We start from the raw sequence: 13,114 nt of genomic DNA on the forward strand, positions 1-13,114 counted from the left end.
TAACCCGAGGTACCACTGTATATGTTTACTGTAACAGACTTACACAGCCATGGCACCTAATTTATTACTGGAAACTAAAGCCCATTGCTTCAAAGTAAGTATGACTGGGATTGCAATCAGGGTGGATGAACAAATGGAAGTTTCTTCATGTTAAGCTACACGTAAGAAAAAAGCTGAGAGATAGCCAGTAATCAATTTACATAGCCCTAGCCTAGCAACTGACTGAACTTCCTTAGGAAAGCCTGTTTGCATGCTGTGAATCATGGCTTTACACCATGCATGAATAACCAGACCTATCATCTAACCCTACAATTTGTGTAGTGGAATGGCATTAAGGAAGTGGTAAAACCATTTTAAAAACATACCTGGATGGCACATGTTCCAGACTTGTTTTCTATCATTTTCATTTACCTGTGAAAGACATCAGCGAAGAGTGTGCTAGCGCGTACATGCTTTCAATACCAAAAGTCAGAGGTTCAATACCTGGCAGGTCTTCCTGTCCCCCTTTTTGAGGGCAAAAATTGAAGAGTGAATTAATACAATTAGCATTAGAGGTAATACAGGTTAAACCAAATTATGTTGCACCTGTTTTCCTACCTAGCTTCTTTTCTAGTTTTTGTATACTTTGCCAAAATCCTCAGGCAGAACTACACTCTGTGGATCTGCTTCTAGGTCTCACATTTAAGAGTGAGAGAGAGGGAGAAACACCCACTATTTTTACATTTTTGTCATAATATATTAGGGAGTCTATCCAGCCAAAGTAAAGCGCTTTAAAATTTCACTCTGAAATTTCTCTCTCTGCTGGGCCCATGCAGTTGCTAAAGTAGCTGCAGGTACACAGAGAAAGCTGTTCCTCAAATAACCTGCACATTGTCCCTGGAAACCTAGTTTAAATTAATCCACACACTATCACCTCTAGCACAGATACCCATGCTTCAATCTACAGGTATTTAATGATCCTTTTGGTCTTTTGCCTTAATTCTATACTATTCAAGTTGTGTCCATTCAAAAAATAAAATAAAATTAATATACTGTGTATGCAGTGTGAGGATTGCAATTTACACTTTTGGATAAGTAGCAATGCCAAAGAAACTTCAGTCATGCTTTAATTTTTCTTTTATTAAGTAGATGACACTGCTTTTTAGTGTATCTAATAAATTATATAGTATAAATACAATATAATGTAAGGCCTGAATCACAGAAAATGTTCGTCAAAGTAAAAATAAGGAGTACCAATGTTATTAACTGCTAGCTTTTTTCTCTTTTACTGAAACACTTATAATTATGAGTTATCTGAAATACTGAGATGCCTGCCTTGCCATCTACAACTGGTGTGCCTGTGTGTATGGCTGGCTTTTTAATTCCTTAAAGCCTGGGTTGTGAAAATATCTGTCACCGTTTTATAAGTCTAAAATGTCAGGGACCAATAGCAATTCTCATAAATGTTTGGCCTAAGAAAAATGAAGTGGTTAGAAGGCTCCTGGCCACTAGACAGGCAATCACAAATAAAAGACCTTTATGGGGGGTGTGTCATTTTTTGCTTGATAGCATAGTACCTTATTTCTGCAGAATGCGCTGTTACTTTCCCCTGTGGTTGTCTTTCCCCTATCAGTTGTCCCTGTGTTAACAATTCATGGCCAGGATACAATTTGTGATGTGACTCAGGGGTCTGCTATACTTTAAAAGAAAAGTTTTTTTAAAAAAATAAAAAAAAATAAAAATCCCACTAGGTCTAAAGAAATCATTGGATCAATGCCTATGGATGTCTGGCCTTGTCTATGGACTGGATGAAGCTAAAGTGAAGCTTAATACTGTTAAGACTGAGGCGCTATTCACGGGCGGTTCCCGTGGGTGGGCCATGGCTTATTCTAGAATGGATTGCACTCCCTCTGAAGTAGCAGGTATGGGATACTTCTGGATCCATTACTATTACTTGAAGCTTAAGTGACTTCAGTAGTGTGACGTGCATTCCATCAGCTTCAGCTATGTCGCTATCTGGACAGGGATAGCCTAACTTCTGTAGCCTATGCCCTAGTAACCTCTAGGTTAGAATACTGAAATGTGTTATATATATATGGCTGCCTTTTTAAATTGTTTGGAAACTGCAGCTGGCACAGATTTTAGTGGTCAGGTTGCTCAATGGGTCAAGATGGTCTAAGCACATGACACCAATCCCCATTGGTTTGGAAGGGTGCAGTATGTCTGTTCGCTTCTGCCTTCAGCCTGTCACCTCACCCCCTCTTCCTCACCGATATGTTTATCCAGGGGCAGCAGCAATTACTGAAGGAGCCATGTTAGACTCCCTAAGATACAGCACCAATGGGAGTACGGGAGAGAGTGAATAATGGTGGCAAGTAGCAGCAATGCTGAAGCTTTAATGGCAGGACATTGGTCCATAGGGTAGGGGGACTCCAATAGCAGCAGCGTCAACAATTTAATGTTTACTTTAGCCAATCTCTCTCCCTCTCATTTAAAGCAATTTAGGCAGGGCTTGTTTAGGTGTCACTTCGGTTATTTGGAAAGAAACTACTATTGATTAAAAAATAATAATACTCTGCAATTACCAACTGGTTTTAACAATGAGCTATTATATGTGGTGTATGCAGTTTTACATATCCAGTGTTGGCAAGTTTTTTGTTTTGTTCTGGAATATCTGCTGGATCATCTAGTCCTGCATCCTGTTACCACAGTGGCCAACCAGATCCCTGTGGGAAGCCTGCAGTGGAGGCAGAAAATTGTGGATTTCGCATTAAAATATCGAGACAATGTATCTTTACAATATATTTGCAACAGCCCTATGCAACAGCCCTAGGCTGAGTTAATATGTATACATAAGCAGGAATTCTTGGCAACAGATTGGGGACGGGGTTGCAGGGCCTCAATCCACGTATGGCATATCAGGCCCAGGATATTAAATTTGTCACCACTTTTGTGGAAACATGGGGGGGGGTCACCAAGAGGTATTCATACAATCATAGAATCGTAGAGTTGGAAGGAACCCCAAGGGTCATCTAGTCCAGTCCCATGCAATGCAGGAATCTCAACTAAAGTATCCAAGACAGGTGACCATGCAACCTCTACTTACAAACCCCCAAGGAAGAAGAGTCCACAACCTCCTGAAGGAGACCGTTCCACTGCCGAAAAGCTCTGTCAGAAAGATTTTTCATGTTTTTTGTAACTTGAAGCCATTGGTTCGGGTCCAATCCTCTAGAACAGAAGAAAACAAGCTTGCTCCATCTTCCCTGTGACAGCCCATTAGATACTGTATTTGAAGATGGCTGTCTTGTCTCCTCTCAGTCCCTTTTCCAGGAGAAACATACCCAGCTCCTTCCATTGTTCCTCATAAGGCTTAATTATCTTGGTTGCCCTCCTCTGCACACATTCCAGCTTGTCAATATCCTTAAATTGTGATGCCGAGAACTGGACAGTATTCCAGGTGTGGTTCGAACAATGCAGAATAGAATGGTACTATTACTTCACTTGATCTGGACACGATACTTGAGTTGATGCAGCCTAAAATAGCATTAGCATTTTTTTGCTGCTGCATCACACTGTTTACTCATGTTAAGCTTCTGGTCCACTAAGACCCTTAGGTCCTTTTCACATGTACTGCTAGTAAGCCAGATGTCACCAGTGCTATTTTTTTTTATAGAAAAAGAGGTGCCAGAGTTGACCATGAATGCCTCCCTCATTCTCTTAGAATGGCAATGGCTCCCACCTGAGAGGTGCCAGAATTGAGTTCTGGTGAGTTCCCGATGAAATAAAGCCTTGGGTGTCCCTCATCTTATATTTGTACATCTAGTTCTTCCTGCCTAAATGCAGATGTTTGCATTTGTCCCTATTGAAATTCATTTTTAGTTTGGGCCCTGTTCTCTAATCTGTTAAGGTAATTTTGAATCTTCTGCAGCATTAGCTACCCCTCCCAGTTTGGTGTAAACTACAGAGTTGATAAGCATCCCCACAATTCCTTTGTCATTTATAAAGATGTTGAACAACAACATGCTGGCTCAGAATGATGGGAGTTGTAGTCCAACAAAAATATGAAGACCCATAGTTGGAGAAACTTGATATTTAGGATTCCCTAAATAGAATTCACCATTTATTCCTCATACTTTTAAAATCCTACCTCTTTGTAAACAGAGGACTGTATCCAACAAAGTTTTATTAGAATAATAATAGACTTATTTAAATTAATGAACCTAAGTTAGTTGTTTCCTTTAATTTCAATGGGCCTATGCTGAGTAGGAACAACATTGGATACAACCCAAAATGCCTGTGCCCACACTCCACAGTAAGATTTAAATGGTGTGTGTTGAGTTTAACGATCCAGTTATTAGATTGCAAAATAATTTTGAATATTGAGTGGTGAATACTGGATATTTTACTTACTGCCACAAAGCACATCTGAAGATTTCTGAAGCTGACGTGATGTTGCCAGGATAAAATATATGGATGTCTTGTAGAGCGGAAACTGATTAGGATGAAAATTGGAAGGTGAAAGAAAGGGGAAAACACAAGTCATGTTCATGCTTAGCAACCCACTTTTCTATGTGCAAATTCTGTTTGCGGGCAGGGACTCCTATGCATTTCTATGAGGTATTTTCAACTTGATTTTAATAATTCTTTCGCTATTTTAACGAACTGAAGTACAAAGAATTATGAAATGCTGAATGAGAATTTAGCACAGGAAATATTTTTTTACCCTTTTACCTTTTGGATTATAGTACTATGAATAACCCCCTTCATGGATCACTGCCTTGTCGTGGCGAAGGGGCTTGAATTACTCAGGGAAGCTATGAGCTATGCCGTGCAGGGCCACCCAAGATGGACAGGTCATAGTGGAGAGTTTGGACCAAACGTGATCCACCTGGAGGAGGAACTGGCAACCCACTCCAGTATCCCTGCCAAGAAAACTCCATGGACAAAGACAACAGGCATATAAAAGATATGACGCTGGAAGATGAGCCCCTCAGGTCGGAAGGCGTCCAACATGCTACTGGGGAAGAGCGGAGGACAAGTACAAGTAGATCCAAAGCTGATGAAGCGGCTGGGCCAAAGCCGAAAGGACACTCAGTTGCGGATATGCCTGGAAGCGAAAGGAAAGTCCAATGCTGTAAAGAAAAGTATTGCATAGGAACCTGGAATGTAAGAACCATGAACCTTGGTAAGCTGGATGTGGTCAAAAATGAGATGGCAAGAATAAACATTGACATCCTAGGCATCAGTGAACTAAAATGGACGGGAATGGGCGAATTCAGTTCAGATGACTATCATATCTACTACTGCGGGCAGGAATCCCGTAAAAGAAATGGAGTGGCCCTCATAGTCAACAAAAGAGTGGCGAAAGCTGTACTGGGATGCAATTTCAAAAATGATAGATTGATCTCGATACGAATCCAAGGCAGTCCTTTTAACATCACAGTAATCCAAGTTTATGCACCAACTTCCAGTGCTGAAGAAACTGAAATTGACCAATTCTATGAAGACTTACAACACCTTATAGAAATGACACCAAAGAAGGATGTTCTTCTCATTATAGGGGATTGGAATGCTAAAGTAGGGAGTCAAGAGATAAAAGGAACAACTGGCAAGTTTGGCCTTGGAGTTCAAAATGAAGCAGGGCAAAGGCTAATAGAGTTCTGTCAGGAGAACAAGCTGGTCATCACAAACACTCTTTTCCAACAACACAAGAGACGACTCTACACATGGACATCACCAGATGGGCGACATCGAAATCAGATTGATTATATTCTCTGCAGCCAAAGATGGAGAAGCTCTATACACTCAGCAAAAACAAGACCTGGAGCTGACTGTGGCTCTGATCATCAGCTTCTTATAGCAAAATTCCAGCTTAAACTGAAGAAAGTAGGAAAAACCACTGGGCCAGTAAGATACAATCTAAATCAAATTCCTTATGAATACACAGTTGAAGTGAAAAACAGGTTTAAGGACTTAGATTTGGTGGATAGAGTGCCTGAAGAACTGTGGATGGAGGCTCGTAACATTATACAGGAGGCAGCAACGAAAACCATCCCAATGAAAAAGAAATGCAAGAAAGCAAAGTGGCTGTCCAATGAGGCCTTAAAAATAGCGGGGGAGAGAAGGCAAGCAAAATGCGAGGGAGATAGTGAAAGATACAGGAAATTGAACGCAGATTTCCAAAGAATAGCAAGGAGAGACAAGAGGGCCTTCTTAAACGAGCAATGCAAAGAAATAGAGGAAAATAACAGAATGGGAAAAACCAGAGATCTGTTCAAGAAAATTGGAGATATGAAAGGAACATTTCGTACAAAGATTACCACAATTAAGGACAAAAGTGGAAAGGACCTAACAGAAGCAGAAGACATCAAGAAGAGGTGGCAAGAATACACAGAGGAACTATACCAGAAAGATATAGAGGTCTCATACACCCCAGGTAGTGTGGTTGCTGACCTTGAGCCAGACATCCTGGAGAGTGAAGTCAAATGGGCCTTAGAAAGCCTTGCTAACAACAAGGCCAGTGGAAGTGATGATATTCCAGCTGAACTATTTAAAATCCTAAAAGATGATGCTGTTAAGGTGCTACACTCAATATGCCAGCAAGTTTGGAAAACTCAGCAGTGGCCAGAGGATTGGAGAAGATCAGTTTACATCCCAATCCCAAAGAAGGGCAGTGCCAAAGAATGCTCTAACTACCGCACAATTGCACTCATTTCACACGCTAGCAAGGTTATGCTTAAAATTCTACAAGGCAGGCTTAAGCAGTACGTGGACCGAGAACTCCCAGAAGTGCAAGCTGGATTTCGAAGGGGCAGAGGAACCAGAGACCAAATTGCAAACATGCGCTGGATTATGGAGAAAGCTAGAGAGTTCCAGAAAAACATCTACTTCTGCTTCATTGACTACGCAAAAGCATTTGACTGTGTCGACCACAGCAAACTATGGAAAGTTCTTAAAGAAATGGGAGTGCCGGATCACCTCATCTGTCTCCTGAGAAATCTCTATTTGGGACAAGAAGCTACAGTTAGAACTGGATATGGAATAACTGATTGGTTCAAAATTGGGAAAGGAGTACGACAAGGCTGTATATTGTCTCCCTGCTTATTTAACTTATATGCAGAATTCATCATGCGAAAGGCTGGGCTGGATGAATCCCAAACCGGAATTAAGATTGCTGGAAAAAATATCAACAACCTCAGATATGCTGATGATACAACCTTGATGGCAGAAAGTGAGGAGGAATTGAAGAACCTTTTAATGAGGGTAAAAGAGGAGAGCGCAAAATATGGTCTGAAGCTCAACATCAAAAAAACTAAGATCATGGCCACTGGTCCCATCACCTCCTGGCAAATAGAAGGGGAAGAAATGGAGGCAGTGAGAGATTTCACTTTCTTGGGTTCCATGATCACTGCAGATGGTGACAGCAGTCACGAAATTAGAAGACGCCTGCTTCTTGGGAGAAAAGCAATGACAAACCTAGACAGCATCTTAAAAAGCAAAGACATCACCTTGCCAACAAAGGTCCGTATAGTTAAAGCTATGGTTTTCCCAGTAGTAATGTACGGAAGTGAGAGCTGGACCATCAAGAAGGCTGATCGCCGAAGAATTGATGCTTTTGAATTATGGTGCTGGAGGAGACTCTTGAGAGTCCCATGGACTGCAGGAAGATCAAACCTATCCATTCTCAAGGAAATCGGCCCTGAGTGCTCACTAGAAGGACAGATCCTGAAGTTGAGGCTCCAGTACTTTGGCCACCTCATGAGAAGAGAAGACTCCCTGGAAAAGACCCTGATGTTGGGAAAGATGGAGGGCACAAGGAGAAGGGGACGACAAAGGATGAGATGGTTGGACAGTATTCTCGAAGCTACTAACATGAGTTTGGCCAAACTGCGGGAGGCAGTGAAGGATAGGCGTGCCTGGCGTGCTCTGGTCCATGGGGTCACGAAGAGTCGGACACGACTGAACGACTGAACGACGACGACGACTATGAATAACAAGGATGGTTTCAGCTGTTCATCCCCAAAGGCATTTTAATATCTTGGTAGAAAGGCTCAGACGGAGAGGTCATAAAGTCATGTGAATTAAGGTGGGAAGCAATGAGACTGGAGCAATTACCGCTTTTAACTGCCAAGAAGGGATATTTGGAACTGCATGATTCTTTCCTCCAGCAAGACCAGCTACTTATTTCCTGTCAAAAATGCAATAACGGGTATCTCAACCTTCCCATTATAACAGGTTGCATGGAAGAAATGAAGTGTTTTAAATATGAATAACACAGGAGGTGAAATTGCATGGAAACTACAATATTTCTTGTCTTAAAAGAGATAATACAGGATCACAGCAATTACTCATCCAAGCACCCGATCTATCTAATACTGTTTGTTTTCCTGACAATAGTGTGAAAGCTATGCAAATACTATGATCACACATTTTGCCTGGTGTTGCATCTCAGTCCTTCAGAAATACATAAGAGATTTGCAAGCATACCTGGATGAGGATAGCTCAGTCACAGTTATTTATGGGCAAGGAACTCCCCATGTTTTTGCAATGAGTTGTATGTAAGACTGCCTTTAAAGACAGCCCCAAAACTACAGTAGGCCCAAACAGGGTTGCAAGATCATCAACTGTGACTGGGTGTTTATGTCATATTATGTCAGTACTTTATCAGCTGCACTAACTCCCAGATTGTTTCTGGGAGCAGTTTATAATACTGGTTTTAATCTTTAAAACCATTAACTCATCCTTCCCCAGTTGTCCTTAGACTATAAACCCCATAATCTCCGGTCAAAAGCTCATAGGAGGCCTGCCAGCAGGACCTAAGTGCAAGAGCACACTCCCCTCATGTAGTTTCCAGTTAATTGGTACTGTATTCAGAAGCATACTGCTTTCAACCAGGGAGCATAGCCATTATGGCTAGTAGCCATTGATAGATTTATCCTTCATGGATATGCCTAATACTCTTTTAAAGCATAGGAAAAAACTTCACATTTGGGAAGTTAAAAATTGGTTTACTTACAAAGTCTTCAAAGGTCTGGTTCATGTGCTTTTCCATACATCAGTCAGAAAAGTTGCACAGGCAGTTAAACTTACAAAGTGGTAAGAACAAAATCGAAAATTCTTTCTAGTAGCACCTTAGAGACCAACTGAGTTTGTTCCTGGTATGAGCTTTCGTGTGAACTCAGTTGGTCTCTAAGGTGCTACTAGAAAGAATTTTCGATTTTGTTTTGACTATGGCAGACCAACACGGCTACCCACCTGAAAGTGGTAAGAGTGGCAGTTGAGAGCCATGTGGCACAGCTGGAGCAACCAGCTCAAGCCTCTTCACGCATTGAAACTCTGATAGGGGGACAATAGGCTTGATTACCTATTTCCTCCCAAATATTAGATAGAAGCAGAGAGCTAAATAACTAGTGAAGGATTATAAATTAAGATTTAACCAAAAGTTAGCAAAGTCTCAATGAGTTAAAGAGTAAGGTTTCAACTCTGTATCTGTTTACCTGATAGTAGCCTCCCCCCACCCTGAACATCATGAGACTGATATTTTTTGAGTTAGGAATTGTCCACTTTGCTTGCTACTGAGACCCATTTTTCTTCTCCTGATCCCATTCTGCAGGACTTTGCAATACTGAATCTCTTTGGGGGGAAAAATACTTTTCTTCATATGTGTCCTTATTGATAGAGTCACACATAGTCTACTACTTGATATCTGTCTGTGTTATTGGAATATTCTCCAGGGACTGTGACCTTCTTGAAAACAGATGCTGCCTTGCTCCACTGACTGCATAATCCATTGGTTTTATGAGTTGTTTTCTCATACAGAATCACTACAAACCGTTCTAGTAACACCATAGTATTGCCATCCATTTTAGGGCTTCTGTCAGCGTCAGAAATGCATCTGTGATGTCTGGAAATATAATGCATGTCCCAGAGTGACATTTTGCTTTTCCCAACAAAGAACAAGGCCTCATCACACACATGAAGCGTAGCCAACTCTTTGGCTACATTTTGCATGGTATTTCATGTACTGCAATGTACCTGTGCATTTGCCCACATCTCAGGCCATTGGAACGTGTTGCAGGCTGGGCACAATGATGGCGACAGTGTGGACAATTTTGTGCTGCAACCCTTTCTCCCCAAACTTCCCCCTGTGCCGAAATTACAGGGTTTGTTGCAGATCCTGAATGAAAAAGAGGCTGTTTACATTGAGGGTTAAACTTGACAACAAAAAGGAGGAGCCCAGAGTGAAGACAGCATGCTAGCCATGATGGAGGCAAATCACTCCTGAGAGTAGCCTCACAGCTGCATATTATAGTGGATTAAAGAGTGCTTTTCATGTATCTCAAAAAAGTGTGCATGCATTATCAGGAAGCATTAGGGATCACATCAACCAAGCTATGTATCTGTGCTTTTCCAGGATAGAATGCAGACACTTGGAACAGTCGGCTTGCTTTCAGCAACTGTATGATTTGCCAATTAAGTGCTACACTTGTACCATTACATAAAACATCATACAGTACACACTGTGCAGAAAGACATCTTGTTTCCGAGTGAAAGAGCCTGCGTAGGTATGTGAGAAAGTTCACATATTTAAAACAGGTTCAGGATTTTAATTCCACCAAAGGTTAAGATTTAGTATAGTGTTCAGATTTCCTCATTAGCTAATATTTTTTTTGAGGGGGTGAAAAGAAATATAAGTGGGATGCAGCAATGGGTGATTTTTTTCATTTTATTTTATACCCCTTCTGGCGATAGGTTCAACTCCAGCGTTTAGTGATATTTCTAAGGAACAAGGCTACAAACTTCCCCATGCTATGTCCCAGCCCTATGATTCTTTATGGCGAGACAGTGGTGCAGGATGAGGTGCAAAAGTCCCAGTTCTTGGGAGCAGTTACGGTATACCCCTTGCTTTTGCACTGCAATGTCTCCATCACAGCTGCTGTCATTCACAGTGCTGTGCTAATGGTTCCTTCTCTTTTTGCATGGTCCAGGTGTATATTGAATGGGTGTTACAACAGTTCTGCTGGAGTGAGATGGAGGAGCGCAGCTGAACTTCACTCTGTTGCATATGATGACACAGAAGAGGAAAACATAACCACCCAACAACTGTAGGTCACTACCTACAGTGCATGATATTCTGTAGGAAGGAGAAGCACTTCACGGTTTTTAAAACCAGACCTGTCATTTTCAACAGTGCTGGAACACCCTTTTCTAAAACAATAACATGCCGTTGAAGAGTCTTATAGGGTGTGGTGATTCTCAGAAACTGTGTGTGCCAAAATAAGTAATAATCAAATTTGTAAATATACAGTGGAATCTCGGTTGTCGAACGTTTTGGAAGCCAAACCAACAACCCGGAAGTGAATGCTTCCATTTTCAAACGCTTTTCAGAAGCCGAAGGCACGTTTTTCAATTTTTCCCATTGACTTTGCAGCCAGCCATTTGATCCACAGTCTTCCGGAACGGATTACATTTGAAAACTGAGGTTCCACTGTATATTGATTTTAATCTGAAAATTATGTTTCCAATTTATAGACAGACATTATGTATGTACCTCCCCACAATTATTTCCCGCCTCACTTTTGGTGATATGTCTTCAACAGTTTGTTGGCATAAGAACACAATAGCTTTGCAATACCAGCAGGCTGGATAAAGGAGTACTTATCCTTCACACACTTAACTCCAGTCATGTTTGTTCACATCTCAAAATGCAATAATCTGTGGTTAACATTTAAACCTGATGGTGCTTCTGCCTGCCTTGAACACAAAATGCATTCCAGTTTAGGAATCATAATAAGCTCTAATTCATTCATAATTTAAAGGAATATACAGCCTACTTAGCAAAAGATGCACATATACCGTATTTAAATGTAACTGTTTAAAAAGGAGGTGTTGCAGTCTACCACAGGGATAAAATGGTTTAAGCCTTGTCTCCCTTAATGCGAAGTATGTACTATAAGGCCAACAATAAATACTGTATTATTTTAATTTACAACACACATGAGCTATAGCCACCATTGTTAATGTTGCATTTTTAATGTGCAAAGGCCTGTCCATGTACCTCAATGGGATTCTTTCAATTACTGATTTAATGTATTATTCAAAAGTAGACTCCCTGATGTCTTAATGGAGGGGCAACCCATCCAATAGGTGACCTGGCATTTTTCACCCAGGGGAGATACTTTGCAAGGGACTGCAACATGAAGACAGCTGGATGGTTCTGCCTGACTGCTCAATTTCTGTCAGTCAAGAAGAATGAGGAAAAGGCCTTCTGGTCCAAACACTCATCTGCCTTTTGAATAAAAAGGTGCTGTTGCAGTACCTCCACTCAGAATTCATTTTTGTGTGCGCGCAATGGTTAGGTTAGCCTGCAAATCTCCATAAATTAGTCCAAGTTTTCCATTTTAGCTGGTTAGTAACTGATGAAAAATAAAAGGTGTCAGGGCACACATTTCCTTCTTCTGCCCATTGAAATCCTAAAAATGGCAGCCAATATAAGAGAGAGAAAACTATCAAAAAATTTTTGAGGGTTTGCTCATACAGTATGTCTGTTCATTTTTAAGTATCTTGTTTAAAAGGTATGTGAACACTCCTAGGGAAACTGCTCCAAATGATAACTGATGAAGAACCATCTATCTACTAGGAAGTTATTTCTTCCAAATGCACCTTGGAGAGGATATTTTAACATAAAATTATATGTCAATTGTTTGATCAAGATTCCTCACTTGGCAAAATAATAGGGATAAGTCCAAGTAGTGATGGTTGCCAACTTGAATGGCTAAAAGACGACCATAAAAATTAACGGAGAAAAAGGCTATCAGTAGCTAAATTAATGAGGATGAAGGTGGTGTATTCTTGCAGTTTGCAATTTAATTTTGCAAGCCAAAAGAATTAGGAATATATGTTACAGAACGTCATGGGTGACCATCACTTCTCTTTCAGAATCACAGCAGCAGTAATATTAGGCCATTTTAATTAAAAATGTGCTTTATTTAACAAGTTCCGGTGTTATTAAAAACAAAATATATAAAATTTCCATTTACAACTGATGTTAAAAGAAGTATCAGGGGAGCAAAGGCCAGAACAGTTGCACATTTTCACCTCAGTCCAATGAAGGAGTTTCTCATGTGGAAGATGC

Source organism: Lacerta agilis, chromosome 7, assembly GCF_009819535.1.
Source record: "Lacerta agilis isolate rLacAgi1 chromosome 7, rLacAgi1.pri, whole genome shotgun sequence".
Classification (NCBI taxonomy): Eukaryota; Metazoa; Chordata; class Lepidosauria; order Squamata; family Lacertidae; genus Lacerta; species Lacerta agilis.